Raw genomic sequence first — 20989 nt, 5'->3', positions numbered from 1 at the left:
CATGACCGTCACAGCTGTGTAGTGTAACCCGGACACCAAGGGGGTTAGTGAGGGATGACCAATCGCTTGAGCACCTGGCTGCATGGGGTGGCCAGGTCAGCAGTGTGGGCAGTTGTGATGGCCAGGCTGATGGGGGTGGGAGGCAGTAGGGGGTTGTCCAGGCCAGCGGGGGGGCAGTAAGGGGAAACCAGGCTGGCGGGGGGGTGGCAGTTAGGGACAACCAGGCCAGCAGATGGGGGCAGTTGGGGGTGATCAGGCTGGCAGGGGGGCAGTTAGAGGAGATCAGACTGGCAGGCAGAGGCAGTTGGGGGTGATCAGGCTGGCAGGGGGGCAGTTAGGGGCCATCAGGCAGGCAGGCAGGTGAGCAGTTAGGAACCAGCAGTTCCCGGATTATGAGAGGGATGTTCAACTGCTGGTTTAGGCCCAATCCCCGAGATCAGACCTAAACTGGCAGTTGGACATCCCCCAAGGGGTCCCAGATTGGAGAGGGTGCAGGCTGGGCTGAGGGTACCCCCCCTTCCCACGCACAGATTTCTTGCCCTGGGCCTCTAGTGTTATTATATTAGAAGATACAGACTTGTGTGAGTTATTACTCAATAAATTCTACATAGTAGAGTAAGCTGCAGCTGAGGTGATAAAGAGGAACACTAAGTAATTAGAAATGGGTGGGTCAGGAATGGTCTCATAGAAGAAGTAGCCTCTGAGCTGGGTCTTGAGTGGTAAGAAGGATTTGTCCAGAGGATGGCAGGAAGGGATTGCAGGCTGAGGAAAAGTGAAGATGAGTGTCTGGGGGTTGATGTCTGTGATAATCCATCCTACAAGGCATTGCGTAAGGCATATTCTATCAATCTATCCTGCTGCTCAAAACAGTCTTTCCATCCACTCTCTAATTTAAAATTAATATCAGATCATAAGCATCTGATGCCATTTCATATTGTTCCCACACAGAAATCATTCCTCTGAGCAAGAAGTTATTTCTAAGGGGTCAAAACATAAAATAATACATATACTTAATTTCTGTAGTGTCCACCCTACCCCAGGCATTTCACAATAGTCATTCACAGAAACATGATGTCCAGTTTCATGGAGCTAGGACAGTGCGGCCGCAGCCATGACGCTAAATCCAGCATACTAAACTCCACCCACTGAGGATGAAGAGATGCTCCTCAGTCCTCTCTAATGAGCAATGATGGACTAATTTCTTAAATTTACCTATTATTTCCCATACTAGCATTACACAATTTCCATGGTTGTAATGATTCTAGAACTATCTGAGACATGTGTCGTGCAGATTGGAGAGTCCATGTTTAGACATTTGCTTAGGTGCCCATCTTCATAACTTCTCTATAGCATTTAACACGTTTGACCACCTTAATGCATGTGCTTTTACATGAATGCACACCCCCACCCCCACACACCCCCTTGGTTTTACTCTGGGACACAGTGGTATCTTCAATCTCCTCATATTTTAAGAACACTTCTTTCCCTTACTTTTCTTCCTCTTCTGGCCTCACAACTTGGTAGTTCACTTAGGTTCAGTCTTTTGCTCCTAGGGAATTCCTTTACAGTCAGGTCTTCAATAATAACTTAGCTGCTAACTACCAAGTAACTTGGCTTTCTCTGAAACCGGTACCTCTATTTCTGAAAACTCATTCAGCTTTAGTTCTCCCGACTTCGTGAACTGTCATCGATGACACGCAAACCCCGTCTTCCTCAAAAACCAGTTGACTCCTCTGCCTTCCTTATTTCCCTTCTTCTGAAACAGTCCTAGGCACCTGAGTTGCCCTTGCAGAGTCATTGTTCAGGCCTTGCTATAAAACTGGCAGCAAACAGAAAATTCCGAATTCAAAGATGCCTATGACTTTGCTTCACTGTCGCTCTGGGCTTTGAGTAGTGGTTCTCTTCTGAAAAGCTAAATTTGAGGAAAAAGTGACTTTCCCTGTTTTCTTTCTTTCTACTTGCCCACTTTAAGGCAGGTCATTTCAGATCCCACTAATTTTGTTATAACTGAAGAGTCTCTAAATGACAAACCACATATAGATTGTGGTTTGATACATTCTAAATTACATAAAACAGGTTGTAAATGAATCACTTTCCCAGCCATTCCAATTTTACCCTCTTTCCTAGCCTTTTCAATAAAATCACTGCTTATTATTTCTAATTCACTCCATTTGTATACTATTGAACAACATCTTAGCTCTTCCTATTGGTATTCTGGTCTCTGGGGGGAAGAAGCAATTTTTGTCTCTGGCCTACAAATAAATCCCTTAAGTTTTGGTCAAAACTGCCACTCTTCCTATTCAATTCACCTTTAAAAAGTGAACAGAGAGTTATTTGAGACACTGCTGCTATAACGACAACACCATCTCAACCTTGACTTGTCAATTTTCTCCTGTATGCAGTCTAGATAAATGTTGCATATTATCTGTCCCTTTGTTTCTGTAAAATCCTACTTAGTTCCCCTGAGCTGGTACTTGCTCTTAACTTTTCTCCCTCTCTCTTTCTTTTCATTCCTAACTTCTGAAACCTTATCCTGCATCCTCTTGATGCATCTTTGATTTTTTTTTCACTCTTCAAATATAATTCTCCCCAACCCCCATATCGGATGGCCTCATTTCTTTTTGGGGGATGGAGCCATGGGTCTTCCCATAGACTTATCCTGAAAAGACTGGCAATCCTACCCATTGTTATAATAATCAAATTCATCACCTCTCCAATCTATCCTTCTTCATATTGTATGTAATAATCACACAATCCTACTTTATGTTACCTCTTCCTCCTCCTACATCTAGCACTAAAATAGTAGATGACTCCTGAATGCTCCTGGCATAAAGGTCAAAATAAGGCTATCTTTATAGATCAGTGGTTCTCAACCTTCTGGCCCTTTATTTTATTTTTTATTTTTTGACCAATACAAAAGTTTATTTAACAAAAGTTCAATGTGAAAATGGACTGGACTCTATTTTTATATTGTAGTAAAACAGGTGCTATGGAGAGGGGACATGTGGAAGCAGTTGATTTCTCTGGTAACTATAGCCGTTCTTCATACTCGTTCCAAGGCTTCTAACATGATGATACTATTTCCTCGTATTACCACCATTCCAATATCGTTCTGTTGCCCACCAGTTGCCATCTCCACACATTCATCTATCACAAGATTCATAAAGGGATCAAATCCCCGTAATATTCCTTGGACATGTCTGCCACCATTTAATTTCAATGACAACTTCTTGTCCATAAATTTTTTTAACTCGGGAGGGTGAGCTTTGCTCATGGTGGCGAAGCGAGCTCAAAGATACTTCCAAACAGAATTCGGGGCCGCTCTCCCTTCTGGCCCTTTAAATACAGTTCCTCATGTTGTGACCCAACCATAAAATTATTTTCGTTGCTACTGTTATTATTCGTAATGTAAATATCTGATATGCAGGATGGTCTTAGGCGACCCCTGTGAAAGGGTTGTTCGATCGCCAAAGGGGTCATGACCCACAGGTTGAGAACCGCTGTTATAGATGAAAAAGAAAAGAAACTTACAAAATAATGTTGCAGGCCCAGGTGAAACAGTACATACGCAAAAATGAGTAAGACACTTCCAACCCTGGTACCTCTGAAATGAGGGCTACTGATGTTTAAGTGTTAACTCTAACACATGATGAGGGCTATATCCAGAGAGAGCGTTTGCAAAGAAAGAAAAGGGAGTTTCTGAGGCAAGGAGGAAGATATTTTTAGGAACACTTCTCTGAGGAAGTGATACCATTTTTGCCTTTGAGAAAATGACCAGACAGTTGGAGATACTATTTATAAAAAGTAATGTTTGTCATTTATTGCATTCAGAGGGATTAGAGGTTTCTGTCCAGGGAAAGATTCATGGGGAAGTTGGAACTTCAGCTGAACCTTGAAAGAAAAAGCCAAATGAAAAGCAGGACTTGGAAGAGCATTTCAGGTGGAAAATGGAGGAAGCAGAAACTCATATTGAACTACACATCTTACACTTAGTTACAAAAAGAAATAGGTCGCTTTGGTTGAAATAGAAGGATCATGTTCATAGGTCCTTGGACTCTCAGAGTTGCAAGGGACTTGAAAGTAATCGTGTCAGTTCTTTCTAATAATGACACTAGACAGATCCACTGGAGTCAGACTGGATTAGCTGTTAGGATGAACTGAGAACCCTCTACCCTCCCAAACACTAGTTCCTTTAGCAATGGCCCAACTACAGCAATCCTAGGTACTGCATTTCTGTTTTTCATCAGAATATTTTCCTCTCAAATATGGCATTTAGGAATATACATGAGATATTTGCCTTTTAGAAATAATTCAGTGGTATTTGAGAGACTTATTGTTATTTGTTAATGGGGCATAATAACCCAAAACTTGGAAACAGCAATACAAACAGGAAGCATTAACTTTGGGCCAAAAAGGCAACAACTCTGATTTTTTTGGCAAAATTATAAAAAGTCTGAAGAGGGCTGGGAATTATGAAATCTTGGAATTACCCTTTGAATAGAATTTCACTGGTTAGCCATTAGTCACGGAATCACTTCTAATCAATTTAAGAATTCTTTTCATTTATATGCTGTCCCTAACTTCCCCCAATACATTTATTTTTAGAATGGCCATTCCCTGGGAGTCTCTCTTTACTTTTTATTCCTTCCCTCTGTCCTTCACTATTATAATTTAAATATTAATTATGCGATGAAATAAGTAAAATGGCAATAAACTGACTGTGATAAGCAATTGCAAATATTTTTACAGTATTGTTAGCCACTCCTTTCAAAAATACATGGTATGACACAGAACAAGGTCCAGCCAGTTCCATGGGCCTTCACATTATTCATAGATAGTCTTAGTAGATAATCTGCCCTAGATCATCTTAGCACAAAAAATGTGTGTAGGGGCCAATATTAATCTGCATTAGTATTCAAGGGATAGAGAACCCTTTTTTCCTGCAGTTCTGGGCCCCAATTAAAATGCCAGATAATTAGCATATAAATCCACAAGACACAAAAGCACACATGGAAATGTGCAGAGGCAGCTTTTATTTTTATCGGAAATGGCATGTTTCCACCAATCCCAGGACAAAAGTAAAATGTGTTTGTCATTCATTTGTTAACTTGGGTTTTATTTTTACAGAATCCTACGGCTTGGCTCGCAAGAGACTAGGCAGGGAAACCAGGACATGTCTTCCTCATAAACTCAGCAAAAGCTCTTCATAACCACAGAGAGCAATCAACACACGTGTCATCAGGCAGAGAGAAATGGTGGTTCGGAGGCCGACAATCCCTGCTACGTAGTCCTAGCTTGAAGAGCTTGCTGTCTGCCCAAGAAAACAACGAGTTTGCCTGAGAAAGAAACGGGCCTTATTCCTGACACAAGTCCAAGCACCACACTCAATGCATATCAGGCAAATGTCACAACAGTATCATCTGAGTGGGGACAGGACTGGCCCTAGAGGATCCCCTCCCTGAAGATGAATAATTTTTTTTAATGAAGATAATTTTTGTCATGAGTGACTGTGCTGATTTAGTTTCCATTACAGTTAGTAACTTATTGGGAGCCATACTAGATATATGATCTGTGTATTTCTGTTCTTCATAAGATTTAAGTTAGACAATTCCGTGCTTAAATCTTCCATTATTTTGACAATTTTAAAAATATTTCCACTTCACAGATATCTTCCAATTATAAGTATACATTATCAATTGGTAGATCCTCCCTTCCCCCAACTGGTGGGCGGAGTATGATGTAACCTGCAGCCCGAAAATACCTGAATGATTAACCATGTACCTTATATGGACTATACATTGGACCACCAATCCACACCTGCCAAATACCCTAAGCCCTTGTTCCTATATGGATCATACATTCAGCCACCAATCAGCGTGCGCCGAGTACACTAAGCCCCCATTCCTTCCCATTCCGCCCCTCAAAAGGAGTGCCCACCTCTGCACGGGTTGCTGTCCTCCCATTGCAAGACAGCCCAGCAGGTCTCTTTCCTCTAATACAGCCTGTAATCTTGGTTTTCGGCTCCCAACTGGTCTCTCATCCATAACAACAATATTAAGTAATAGTGGTACCGTTATAATTAACCTCGTTATAAATAACAGAAAAGGAGCAAAGGGAAGACCAAAAAAGTATAGGCATGTCATTTGTGCAACTTTACCAGGAAACTGCAGTTTAACACTCCCCAGGAAGCCAACAGTCCATTCCCTACAGATGGCTGGGGGAAGGGACTGAACAGGGTGGAGAATAGACGCATGCCCAGTAAAGTCTGGGAGACATAGAGAAGGTAATTGTCTGTCAGTCACACATGGGAACAGGTCATTGGCCAGAGTGGGCATGGCCACTGTAAGTGTGGGAAGATTTGGGATATTTAATACCCTAAACAAAGGTGTTCACTCTCTGGCCCCTGCATTCCTGCTCTCTTGTGCTCCTGGTTGCTCTTGGCTCTTGGCTTGCAGGGCTCTCATAGTCCTATATTCACCCACATGGCTTAGGGCCATGTGGACCCCACACAATGCAGTAATTGACTACAACTAGCCTGTTGCTACACTGGACCCAGCTCTACCATGAAACAGAAACTTTGGATGCTGGCTTTGCTTTTAACTCTACTGAAACCCCAGCTGCACACCTACCAAGACTGAATTATGGGAAATGGGATTTTGGAAACCCAAGGATGTAATTCCACGCAAATAAAAATCACTCATCCTCCCATGTGAGTCTCAGAAAATTCTTTTTCTAGAGATATTGTAAAGAGTCCACTTTCTATATCGAAAGGGATAACCCACTTTCACTGATAACAATAGTATTGACAATACTTTACACATGGAAGAATCTTTTGCATCTATTGACAAACCTGTAGGAATGATAGATTTTTTTCAAATTATGATAGAAATTCAATTATTCATTCATCCATTCACTCATTCACTCATTCATTCATTCATTCAACAAATATTTATTGAGCATCTAGATATGCCAAGTTCTCTTCTATGAGCTAACAATATGCCTGTGAACAAAACAAAAAAATCCATGTTTTCATTGAGCTTACATTCTAATGAGAAGAGATAGACAAATAATAAGTAAGACACATGGTATGTCAGATGAGGGGGCAGATACCACTGCTGTTTCCTGGTATCTGATTCCCTTCATAAACCTATTAGAAAGGCTAGCAGAGATACTGAGTAGGGACCTGGATAAATAGGTCTGAAGTTGAGGGGTGTGGTCAGGGCTGGAGATAGAAATGTTCAGCTTGTTAGTGGTTAGATGATATTTAAAGTCATTAAACTAGATGAGATCACAAGGGAGGAGAGAGGAGAGCGAAGACACCCAAGGCCTCAGTCCTGGCACACTCCAATTTAAGAGATTGGTGAGATGAGGATGAGTCTGCAAAGGAGGCTGAGGATCAGCTAGTGAGAAACAAGGAGAGCTAGACACATGAGGAAGCGGAAAACCGGAGATGTTAATTTACTTGTCAGGGGAGAATCAAACTTCAACTGTGATCGGAGCTCCACTGCTCACAGTTCAGCTCATGTGCAGGAAGACTGTGCTGGGACTCAGCATAACTGCATGTTACTTTTTTCTGGAAGAGCTCATAAAAATTGGCCCTATTGAGAAACATGTGGCTACAAACAATAATTTGACTAAGAAATGAAACAGAACAGAGGAGAGTTTATATGAGTGAGAGAAAGAGGCAAAGCAACGGTTGGAACAAGCATTTTCTTTGCAGTCTCACTCCATTACAGAAAATGTACTTTGAGGATATACTTTACAGCAGTGTTCTGATCCAGGATAATTTTACCATCTGAAAAAAATATACTCTCATGTACTATTTTGGGAAAACTAATGAAAAGAGTATGCATAGCTATAGTTTTAAAAAAGGAATATATAGTATAAAAGTGTTTCAAAACTTCCTTAAAACATCAAACTTCTTATTTCTACATCCATGTATATTAGGATGTAGAAAGGAGGAAAAAATATCACTCCCACCCTATAATAATCAAAAAAGAGCACCCAAACAATCTTCAAATTTGCTGGCTTTTAAAAATTATTCAGAACTGAGATCGTAGGGAAACCTGGAATCTAAGAAAAGACAAGCACATCCAAGGAGAGATGTCAGTGGATGTCATAGGAGCTGGTAAGAAGAATTTGGTTGGAAATTATAACGAATTCCTCTCGGCCTAGTGTGGAATATCATGAGAATGCAGAATGCCTGGGAACTTCAGACATGAGGAGAATCTGCACCCACTTGATGGTTTTTCTACATGAAACGCATTGTTACTTAATAGAAAGATTGGAAGCAGCAAGAGAGTCATGAGAAAGCCTCCTTTGTGGCTCAAGGCTGGGGAAAGAGCAGCCACTGTGGAAAGTCATGAAGTACCACCCAGATCCTTCTCTCCTATCTCTCCTAGCCCCATGGGGGACACGACATGCCCTGGAGCACAGTTGAAGAGCCACCTGGAGCTGGGAGAAGGCACTAGAAAAACATATCTTCTCCCTGGGAGAAGGTCAGGAATACCTCCTAAACCCAGACCCTTAGAGAGGGAGTCAGGATCACTGAGAACACTCCACTCCTAAGACCCAGGAAAGGGTGCCTTCCTAAGACTGAGTCTGGATCAGAACAACAGAAGAAACACTCCCCAAGTCCCCTAGCAACACGCTAACAAGCAATGAATAACAAGTAATCGCAGTTTAATGCTGAGGCAGCATCAGGAGCATGGAGAGAACCTCTGAGGTGCAGGCTCAAAGGGAAGACACTGAGAAATACCCTCTGGTCAGTCAGCTCTGGCTGCAAGGCAATGCCAGAGGAATCTGAATCCTGTAGCACATTGAAGTAACTGTGGCAAACAACAAATCTAGCTCAACCCATGACCTAAATGTCTCAACCTAAAGACTCAACAAAAGAAAATGTATGCTAATTTTCAGACATGAAACTATTTTCCTCTGTCTCTTTTGTCCTACAAAGATGCTAAGTTTAAAACAACCAAAAAATGAGATATACAAAGAAGGAAAAAAAACTGTCAAAAGACAAAGCAATCTATAGAAACAGACTTTTATGACACAGATGTTAGAACTATCAGATAGAAAATTTATAACTATGATAAATATGCATAAGACTCTAGTGGAAAATGTGGACAGTATGTACAATCAGATGATAATCTGAGAAGAGAGAAGAAAAGTGTAATAATGAATCATATTGAGATGTCAGAAATGAAAAACATTGTAATAAACAAATAAAAAGGAATGACTTTTTTTAAAAAAAAAATAGAGCATTTAAGAGGGACAATATAAACCAGTTCAATATGCATGTAATTAGAAAATTAGAAGAGAAAGAGAACTGAGCAGAAGAAATATTTGAAGAGAGAAATAGTTGAAATTTTTCTAAATCAATGATGGGCACCAACCCACAAATCTAAGAAGCTTAAAAACCCATCAAATAGAATAAATACACACAAAAACAATAGCTAGACATATTATTTTCAAATTGCTGAAAACAAAAGATTAAAACTAAGGCAATCAGGGCAAAAGGAAATTATATACTGAAGAACAAAGGTATATAAAGTGCTAAATGAACTTTTCAAATGTAGGACCTTAAAGTTGAGAGATTCTCATGGATTAGCAAAGTGAGCCCAATCTAATCAATGACTCCTTAAAAGCAGAGGGCTTTCTCTGGCTGGAGGCAGGATATATGAAGCAGGAGAAGTCAGAGGGATTCAAAGCATGTGAAGGACTCAACCCATGGTTGCTGACTTTGAAGATGAAATAAGGGGACCATAGGACAAGAAATATGGGTGGCCCGTAGAAGGTGAGAATAACACTTAGACAACATGCAGCAAGGAAACAGGTGCCTCAGCCCAGCCCTAAACCCATATGGAACTTAATTCTGCCAAAATCTTGAATGAGCTTGAAAGTGTATTTTCCCCTAAAGCCTCCAGGCCACATCCACAGCCTACACCAGCCAACAGCTGTATATCTCTGAAGACCGGGAACTGAGAAACCAGCCATGCCTACCCATACTTCTCACCTACAGAGCTCTAAGATAACAAATTTGCGTTAATTTAAATTGCTAAGTTTATAGTAACTTATTATAGCAACAAGAAAAAGCAAATACAATGTCTTTTTATCAATCCACTCAAAGGCAGGCCTTATAAACAGCAAGGCTCAGCAAAAACAGCCCAAGCTCCAACTATTCAAAGTAATAAGGAAGTAAAGAAGGAATCATCTCGGTCCCATTGGGCAGGCACCAAAAGACTCTACCCAATGAAATATACCTCACCCCAGCTGCCCACCATCATGCCGGAATTTTCAGATTTGAATTACAGAGTCAATCTTAGAGATAGAAGTTACCTGTGTTAATAGCAAATAGCAGATGAGTAAGGCATGGTCTCTCCCAAGGCTCCTGTATAAATCACACAGATCAGGAGGTGACAGTGATACTGTTGTGATTAACATAATTATTAATAACAGGAAAGGAGCAAAGGGAAGGCCAGATATTACGGGCATGTCATTTGGGCAGATCTGCTGGTACGCTGCAGGTTTAACTCCCCAGGGAGCCACTGGTCTATTCCCTGCAGATCACTGGGGGGACTGGTCTGGAAAGGGGGAACTTAGACGCATACCCAGTAAAGTTGGGGAGACTAGGGAAGATGCTGGCTGGGAACAGGTCACTGGCCAGAGTAAGCATGGCCACTGCAAGCTGGGGAAGGTTTGTGATATTTAATTCCCTAAACAAAGGAGTTAACTCTCCTGGCTCTTGGCCTGTTGCCCTGGACTCCTGGCTTTCAGGGCTCTCGCTCCTGCTTCCGGCCTTCACCCACACACAATGAACTGTAACTAGCCCGATGCTGAACTGGACCTGGCTGCAACATGGAATGGAAATGCTGGACACTGGCTCTGACTTGAGCTCTACTGTAGCCCCAACTACACTTCTTCCAAAGCCTGGACTAGGACAGTGGTCAGCAAACTCATTAGTCAACAGAGCCAAATATCAACAGGACAATGACTGAAATTTCTTTTGAGAGCCAAATTTTTTAAACTTAAACTATATAGGTAGGTACATTGTTATCAACTTAATTAGGGTACTCCTAAGGCTTAGGAAGAGCCACACTCAAGGGGCCAAAGAGCCGCATGTGGCTCATGAGCCACAGTTTGCCAACCACGGGTAGGGTAAATGAGACTTTAGAAACACAAAGATGTAATTCCGCGCAAATAAACATCACTCATTCTCCCTTGCGAGTCTCAGAAAACTCTTTTTCTGGAGATCTTGTAATGACTCCACCCCCAGCACTCTGGGAAGGGGATGCCCCACTTCCACTGATAATGATAGTTCATTATAGGATGGGATGAGGTTTGTCGGCATTAAGCACTATTTAAGGAAAAGAGAGGAGAAGAGAAATGAGGACATGAGAGGGATGTTTGGAAACAACAGTAGGTCTAGTTACATACCAGAGTTAGCACAAAAATGCAACAAGAGGCAGAGGACTCAGCCTAATTTACACTTAGTGGTATGGGAAGTCATGAACCCAGATTCAAATATTATTGCTACTATTATGATACAAAGATCAAACTTTCCTTTTGCAGAATTTTAAGTGTTTACAAACTAAGAGCTTTCTGTTTAAGACATTTTCACACAAATCAGCCTTAAAATTACCATCCATAAACTTGTTCTTTCTCTAGCTCAGGAATTCAAGAATACAAGACCCTAATCACCATCTCTTCTCCTTGCTTATTAAACTACTTTCACTACAGATCTTCTTAGATACCACTTGAAAATTGCCTTCACAGACACCTTTATTTTCTCTCAAACTAGCAGCCTCTCCTATGGCCAACATTAAATTTCCATCATCACAATTATATTCTTCTCAGGCCCCAAACTGCTTAGGCCACTCCTCCCCTCCCCCACCCCCCATCACATCTTTCTGGTGATATCTCCACCCTGGCTGAACCCAACAATCTGGTTTCATGACCTGCCTCCAAGTAGCAAATTCAGCCAGAGAATATCACACAGCAGGGCAGATGGCATCATTATGAATTCATGGTCACTATTCTCTGGTGGGTTCTCATTCCTCTGGCCAGGTTATTTTCCCCTTCTCCCTAATGGTCATGTCAAACGTTCAGCCCTTTTCTCCAACCTCGATTTCTTCACTCAGCAGATCATCTGTTCACAAGAAAAGTGGAACCACCGGACAAGAGCAACTTCAAATTCCCACTTCTAAGTCCACAAACCTGCCTACATCAACAGCCATTTCTTTCTTCCTTTGTATCTTTCCCCTTACTTAAAGATAATTCCTCAACCTATATTCTGCATCTTACCCATTCTCATTTTTGCCAGGGAAATTACACTATTCAATCTATTTCTTTCAACTTGATCTTTGACAGTTAAAATATTCAAATCTTCCTTATCTTAAAATCAACAGCACCTTAACAGTTTTCTGTTCCCTTAGAAGTCAGCACTCATCCTAACAAATAAAAAGTTGACCAGACTGAAAAATTAACAGCTCTTCTTGCATACGTAAGAGAGGGCAGGACACAGGGTAAGTGAACACAGGGAGTCATGGCTTACAGAGCAGAGCCCTGCAAGCAGGAACTGCTGGAGGCTCAGTGTGGACAATTCAGTTAAACACTCCAGGGCTGCCCAATCACAGGGGAGACCCCACAATTTTATGAAATTTACCCCCAGGAGCTCAACTAGGTTCTCACAAAAAATATTGCAGAAAAATCCCCTCATGCTTCAGGCAGAAAAGGAAAAGGAGCCATTTTGAAATATCCCAGAGTACTCTCTTCTTTGGAATAAAGCCCATCCTCATGGAAACTGTTAAACAGAGCCCAGACAGCTAAGGTGTTGTCAGAGCTTAACTACCCTGGGGAAGAGAAAGTCTCACCTCCAGCCCTTCTAGCCACTCTGTCCCCGCTAAATGAGAGAAAAAACAAAAAAAGCAAACCTGATGCCCGGCCAGTGTTGCTCAGTGGTTGAGTGTCGACCCATGAATCAGGAGGTTACGATTCAATTCCCAGTCATGGCATATGCCCAGGTTGTGGGCTCAATCCCCAGTATGGGGCATGCAGGAGACAGACGATCAATGATTCTCTCTCATCATTGATGTTTCCATCTCTCTCTCCCTCTCCCTTCCTCTCTCTGAAATCAATAAAAACATATATTTAAAAACCCACCTGAGAAACACTTGTGAAGTTCACAGTCCAGAGGATAGAATCATTAAAGACTGTGTCTCTAATCAAAGAACTATAGAATTCTTCTCCTCCCCTCACACATCGTCACATTTCTAAGGGCCTATTTTTAGCAGTTCTTTTCACACGTGTGGTTATCAAGAAAAAATTACATGGAATACCAAAAGAAAAAAATACACACCCTCATCAGTAAGCATAGTGGTTAGAGCATAGGCCCTTGCACTGAAGGGTCTCTGGTTAGATTCCCTGTCACAAATGTTTTTTTCTCTCTCTCTTTCCCTCTCCCTTCCTCTCTTTCTCTAAAATCAATAAGACTAGGAGTAGATAAAGGAGTGTTATCCAAAGTATAAAAAGAACTCTTAAAACTCAACAAGTAAACAAACAACCCAATTAAAAAATGGGCCACAAATTTTAATAGACATCTGACAAAAGAAGATATACAGATGGCAAATAAGCATAGGAAAGATGCTCCACATCATATGTCATTAGGGAAATGCAAATAAAATAAAAAACAATGAGATTACACACCTATCAGAATGGCTAAAATCCAGAATGCTGACAACACCAAATACTGACAAGGATGTGGAGCAACAGAAATTTTCATTGGTGGTGGGAATACAAAATGGTTCAGTCACTTTGGAAAATAGTTTGGTGGTTTCTTACAAAACTAATAATGCTCATATCATATGATCTAGTAATTGAGTTCCTTGTCATCCACCCAAAGGAGTTGAAAACGTATGCCCATACAAAAACCTGTATGTGATGTTTATAGCAGCTTTATGATTGCCAAAACTTGAAAGCAATTAATATGGGTTTAAGTAGATGAACAGATAAACAATGATATATTTAGATGATGGAATATTATGCAGCACTAAAAAGAAATGAGCTATCAAGCATTACAAAGACATGGATGAATGATGAACTTTGAATGTATATTACTAATCCGAAAAGTCTATAGAAACAGTAAAAAGATCAATGGTGGTCAGGGGTTGGGGACCAGAGGAATGAATAGGGGAGCACAGGGGATTTTTAGGTCAGTGAAAATAGTCTGTATGATACTATAATGATGGAAATATGTCATTATTCATTTGTCTAAACCCATAGAATGTACAATGCCAGCATAAACTGTAATGTGAACTATGGAATTAGGACAATTATGTGTCAATGTACATTCATCAGTTGCAACTAATGGACTATGGTGGGAGATGTTGATAATGGGGAAGGCTATAGGAGCAGGGGATATAAGGGAAACATCTGTATTTTCTTCTCAATTTTGCTGTGAACCTTAAACTTCTCTTAAAAAAATAAATTATTATTTAAAAAGAAAAACAATGGCAACAAAATACTGTCCTCAGTTGACCTCTCCTGTTTCAGTTCCCACTCCTTCCCCTTTCCTTCACAAACTTCTCCACATTGTCTTTACTCATTTTCTCTATTTCCCTCACCCTACAGCCCACTATGAAATAGCTGCTGTGTCAATTACATAAATGAAACTGCTCCCTGTAAGGTCAGCAGTGACTGCATTTTCCAGATCCTAAGATTCTGCAGACACTCTTTATCTTCTTTGAGTTTTTTTAGCAGCATCAGACCCTATTGACCACACTCTCATTCAAACATTCTGACTGCTCCTTTGTGTGTTATTGTCTTCTCTAACTCCTCCTCTTGGTCATTCAATATTAGAGGCCCCTGAGGCTCATTATGAAGCCCTTTTATGGTGATTTTACTCATTTCTATGATTTGAACTGTCATTTATACACTCCTGACTTTACATTTATAACTCTAGTGCAGACCTTGTCACTTAGTTCCAGGCTCTTTGTATGCAACTGCCTGCTCAACACTCCTCACTAAGAAATCTTAAAGAAACCTCAGACTCAACACGTCTAAGGCTGTACACATATTCTTGAGCCCTAAAACTGACCCTTATCATCACTAAATTACCACACTAGTCCAAACCATTGTCATCTATTACTTCAGCTACTAAAATAGATTCACACTGACAACTAGGGACAACTTCTTAAAGCATGATTCTGTTCACATCACTTGGGCATAGGGCACTTCAAAGTTTCCATTGCTCTTAAGATGACGACCAACAATTTTAATATAGTTGACCCCCAAGGCATGATTTAGCTGCTGCCTCTCTCTCTCCATTCTCATCAGTCAGCACTCTCCACTTGCTTGCTGCACTCGTCACACTGGCCAACTTTCATTTTCTCCAGCTTACTTGTTCCATCCACACAACTTTTATTTCCTCCAACTGTCTGTTCAGAACAAACGCCTCTCCCGAAGAGCTCTGAACCTCACTCCTTCCCCTACTTGGTTAACTCTTACCCATTCTTCAAACTTGGTTTGAGAGTTTCTTCCTTATGGAAGACTTCCCCGACACTGCAGCCTAGATTTGGTTTCTGTGCTTGGAGCTCTTCTTCATGAAGAACATTCATCTCAGTTTATTTTATTCACTCGGTGTATAACTAACATATTTTTGCCCACTGAAATGTAATCTATTTAAAAGCACAACTGTCTATTTTGGTTCACTTTAGTAGCCTAATGCCTTGGTACTCAATAGCTCAGAAATGTCAATTAACCAGATGCCATCTACCCAAGCTTTTTGGTCTGGGGTTTCTCTTTCTCTTCTCTTACTTCCTTATTGATTAGTCTTTAAGAAAAGACTTAAGACATTTAAATCATCTTAAAAGGATAATAGTTTGTGGCAAGCTTCCACATGGTTGGTCCTAGGGGGGAAAACTTCTATAGGCAAAATGTTATCATCCTCCTATCTCCAATTTCAGCACATTTACCCCAACTTGTGGTTTTTGCCAGCTTCTCTATCCTTACTGGTTGTGCCAGACTTTTAAGCTCTGATTGGCTAATTATCATGCTGGAAGGATCTAGAGCTCCTTCCTAATAAGTTGGAAAGGACTGATGAAAAATTAAGGTGTTTCTTATGTCATGGTAAATGTTCATGTAAGGCAGCGGTTCTCAACCTGTGGGTCGCGACCCTTTGGGGGTTGAACGACCCTTTCACAGGGGTCGCCTAAGACCATCGGAAAACACATATATAATTACATATTGTTTTTGTGATTAATCACTATGCTTTAATTATGTTCAATTTGTAACAATGAAAATACATCCTGCATATCAGATATTTACATTACGATTCATAACAGTAGCAAAATTACAGTTATGAAGTAGCAACGAAAATAATTTTTTTTTTTTGCAATGAAAATAATTTTATGGTTGGGGGTCACCACAACATGAGGAACTGTATTAAAGGGTCGCGGCGTTAGGAATGCTGAGAACCACTGATGTAAGGGAAACCAAACTGCATCATCTAAGTTTTAATAGTATAAGCACAGTGACAAGAGATAACCTGGGGACGCAGGCTTCTTACTGGTCAGTTGCAACTTCTTTCCCGTGCCCAGCTCCCCTTCCACACAGATGTCAGCCCTTTTCAATGTGAATATTAAGCCAAACTTCAGCCATCTGAACAAGCAGAATGAGGAGTCTAAGGTAAAGCTACATTAGGGGTCCATGGCCTTAACTCATGTCAAGTCCCAGCTTTCTCAATTCCCACCCATCTCAAGGCCTAATTCAGAAACTTTAGTGGATATTGTGACAATTCTGTGCAGTTCAAATTATTAAGCATTCTAATTTCTTCAAATAGCAGGGTTCACAAAAGAAATAAAACTCTGCAGTTTTAGCAAGTGTCCTTAAACATGGCCAGTTATTTCTGGACCAAAGTACAGCCTAGTAGAGTTGCTATAGTAATGTCATGAAAACATGAGAAGCTTGTACTCTTTGAATGAAGTAAAACAAAATAGCAGAGGAAAGATTTGATTCAACATCAGAAGATTTAGTGAGGGGTTTTAGTGAGGAAAGGACTGAGTTTATGTATCATTCATTTAAAAAAAAAAAGTTTTTTTGAAAAATTTCATGTGTCCGGCATTATTCTGGGTGCTCTGGAGAATTGAATCATGGCTTGTTAGTAGTGGAAGAGCCTTACAGAGCTAACAAAAGACGTCAACAAAGACCTAGATTGGTGAAGTGACTGCCAAAACACCATAATTGGGAATAAAACGAAGTCCCTGTCCTCAACATGCTCTTTTTTTTTTTATTGATTTGAGAGAGAGACAGGGAAACATTGATCCACTGTTCCACCCATCCATGCACCCATGGGTTGATTCCTGCATGTGCTCAGACAGGGAATCCAACCTGCAACCTTGGCGTGTTGGGATGATGTTCTAATCAACTGAGCTACCCAGTCAGGGCCTCAACATCCTCAATTTCATTTATTAAATCATTTTTTTAAATGATAAATACTGTTACTATTATAGAGGTGTCTGAAATGCATGAATGCATACAGCTGTCATGCCCAAAGCCAAAAATAAATCCATGAAACAGATCTAATTTTGTGACTAAGTTTCCCCCCCACCCCATTAATCCTAAATGGGGCTACATGAAAGCAGGACCAACTTCATAATTCTGAGAATGCTTGTGTTCTTCAACCTTAAGTGGTCACATTGGATCCCCAACACTAATTATCTCAATTGTGCACAGCTGTTGTTCACAAATAGAGAACCATGACTTCATGTGTGAACTATGAGTGCAGAGAAGAGATCTGCTATCAATAAACCCAATCTGTCTAATGTGATCATTTAGAAAACTGGGTAAGACCTTCATCCATCAATGTAGTTGTTGCCAACTTTTCTCTAATGAAGTGAAGCAAGTGAGGCATGCTATCTCTTAATTTTATGCTCTAAAGAGCAACTGTGGCCCATGAGCCAAATTCACTCTGCCACCAGTTTTTGTAAAAACAGCAGAGTTGCCAAAACCGGTTTGGCTCAGTGGATAGAGCGTCGGCCTGCGGACTGAAAGGTCCCAGGTTCAATTCCGGTCAAGGGCATGTACCTGGGTTGCGGGCACATCCCCAGTAGGAGATGTGCAGGAGGCAGCTGATCGATGTTTCTCTCTCATCGATGTTTCTAACTCTCTATCTCTCTCCCTTCCTCTCTGTAAAAAATCAATAAAATATATTTAAAAAAAAAAACAGCAGAGTTGAATATGACAAATACTGTATGGCTCACAAAATCTAAAGTATTTAATATCTGATTTTTAAAAATCCGTATCTGATCATATGTTTATTGATTTGGAGAGAGAGAGAGAGAGAGAGAGAGAGAGAGAGAGAGAGAGAGAGAGAGGCTGTCTCCCATATGTGCCCCAAGCAGGGTTCGAACCCGCAACCTAGGTAATATACTCTGACCAAGAATCAAACCTACAACCTTTCAGTGTATAGGGTGATACTCCAACCAACTGAGCCACTCAGCCAGGGCTTATCTGATATTTTACTGAAAAAGATTTTTGACCCCTGTTCTAAAGTGAAATAATTAAGCAACAAAAATAAGCAGATTCTTCTTTATTACAGAGTTGGATCGCAAATAAAAAAGTTAAGATGATTTGTTAAATACAGTTTTTTACTTAGTTAAACCTATGAAACTACAGCACAGATTAAGCATTAGGAATTTCATGAATGCAAAGACTCAAATATATCTCCCTTGATCCATGACACATAAAAAGATTGGTCTGAGAATGCTGTTCTTCTTTCAAGACATAAGCTGCTATTTTAGATGTCAGGCTTGGTGGCTTTGTGTTCATGATTACCTCCTAGAGGACCATATGCCATGTCTCTGCATCTACCCCCCCACCTCAACCCCGCCTTGATGAGCACAAGGTCTTACACTAAGGAACTCAAATGTTGTTGCATGTGCAATGAATTTTACAACTCTAGAATTTATGAGGCTATTCCCCCCACACAATACTGAAGCCTTCTCGGGCAGAAGAAAGTTACTTTGGCAGACTTGGTTTTGTCCTGGACTAGCAGTATTGTCATAGTTAATTGACTTAATGTTCCTAAACCTTAATTTTCTCATCTGTGAAAGGGAGGGCTTGAACTGTATACCCTCTGGGGTTTGGGGCTCTAAACTCTGAGACTAGTAAAGGTAAATCCCATTTGATTACCATCAATTCCAAGGGACAGATCCACTTTATATTGCATTAGAATTTTGTTAAATCAAATACTATTTGAAATTAATGCTGCCTCAGGTATGTTGGACCACTCTACCTTTGGGTGCACCAATGTGAGAAAGAACAACAATTTTACCTGTGAATATACAATAAAAATAATTAATTCCAATTTTATGGTAATGTATTCATGTCTTTATGCAATTTTCTGATTTCAATCATAATAAAAATTGCCCAATAATGTAGAATTCTTACAACTAGTCTGACAGTTAAACTTTATTATATTAGACTGGAATGAAAATATCTCAATTAACATTTTATGAAAGGTAAATTTTTTTTCTGCAATTAGCCAAAAGTTTTCAGTTTAGCCCAGTCTTCATAAAAATATACATTCACAGACATTTAAGAAAAAACAACAACCTATAGCTATTTAGGTTAGTAGCCACATAGCTTTTCAAAATTTACTAAAAATGAGATTGGAAAGGAGTTAACTATCAGATGGTTGAGGCTGACATCAAAACAGGGCTCTGTTGTACTGGAGGTCACAGGCAAGGACTACCATGGGTGACCTGGGGGAGTTCAAGTACAGCAATCTGACCATATCTGATCCAGATTCTGGATGTCTTCCAGACTACTAATCTACTAGTATATATTATACAGCTTTGAATCTCAGAATCCTGTTTTTAAAAATCCTGAATGATATATTTCAGAGTTCTTAAAATACAACTTGCTGTTTTAAAAGGATAATACAGATGAATGTGACTTTGAATGTGACTTTCTCCTTCAGACTAAGCTTCATGCATAATTCCCTTTGGAGTGATCTATTTATTCTCAGTTCGCCAGCAGGGTCACCGTTGCCTCATTTTACGCAGATCCGGTGTCTGACACAAAGGGTGGGGAGGCACAGACATGGTCTAAGTGATGCAAACCATGAAGCAAAAGTCACAGACCTGAGTGAGAGCCAAACAAATGGTCCACAATGCAGCTTGCCATAAGGCAATTCTCAATGTGCTCTTCTAGCGTGAATCCTCCTGAATTTCAGAGCCGGAAAGGAGTTTAGAGATTATAAAATGCATTCTTCATTGTAAAGCAGAGATAACTGAGGTTAGGTGACTGATACAGAGCTCTAGAGCTAACCAGTGCCATCGCCGGAATTGGAACTCTCCAGACTACCAATCAGCCCCATACTATGCACCCCATGCTGCCCCATGGAGAGAGAGCAAGAGCCAATCATTAAAGAGATGGGTACACCAATAACCATGGCCATCAGCAGGTCCTTGGCTCTGGATTTTATTATAACCTTGAAAAAATTCTCCCTCAAACTATAAATATATATGATAAGTGTAGTAATCAGAGCACATATTGTCCAAAAAAAATGTGCATTTGAAAAGAAGGGTAAAGAAACTTTAGTATCTTCAAATTTCAAGGCATAGCTCTGAACAGATAGAAAAGCAGATCTATGTCATCAAAAAGAATAAAAACACACACTTTTTTGAAAAGAAGGATGGGTTTTGCTGGAAAAGAGTCAGGGTGGAGCAGGAAGACTCCACATCTGAGGATGTTAACTCATTTTTGTAAACCATCTGCCAAGAGTCAGAGGAAATCCCCAATAATCTCAGCAGAGGAAAAAAATTTTTCAGAGATTTGAGAAGAAATTCATTCTGTACTTATTTTTTTGTTCATGTAAAGATAGCCTCAAACAAAAAGCTCTATTATAAATATCTTTCAAAGGAAATCATTATTAAATTGTCTCTACTTAAAAACTCATGTTACATAAGGAGTTACTGCATTTCTTCCA

General features: G+C 40.3%; 1 protein-coding gene and 1 pseudogene across 1 annotated transcript in view; both read right to left on the bottom strand.

Annotated features, from left to right (window-relative positions):
• The window catches only part of ABI3BP (ABI family member 3 binding protein), a gene marked incomplete at its 5' end in the record, with an annotated part of 255936 nt that overhangs the window by 210453 nt on the left and 24494 nt on the right, over positions 1-20989 (bottom strand). The window lies entirely within an intron of this gene.
• LOC102422015 lies at positions 2901-3316 on the bottom strand (annotated as a pseudogene).

Source organism: Myotis lucifugus, unplaced genomic scaffold, assembly GCF_000147115.1.
Source record: "Myotis lucifugus unplaced genomic scaffold, Myoluc2.0 scaffold_231, whole genome shotgun sequence".
In the NCBI taxonomy this organism is placed as follows: domain Eukaryota; kingdom Metazoa; phylum Chordata; class Mammalia; order Chiroptera; family Vespertilionidae; genus Myotis; species Myotis lucifugus.
The sequence above is the reverse complement of the archived record's forward strand: the minus strand, read 5'-3'. Positions and strand labels throughout refer to the sequence as shown.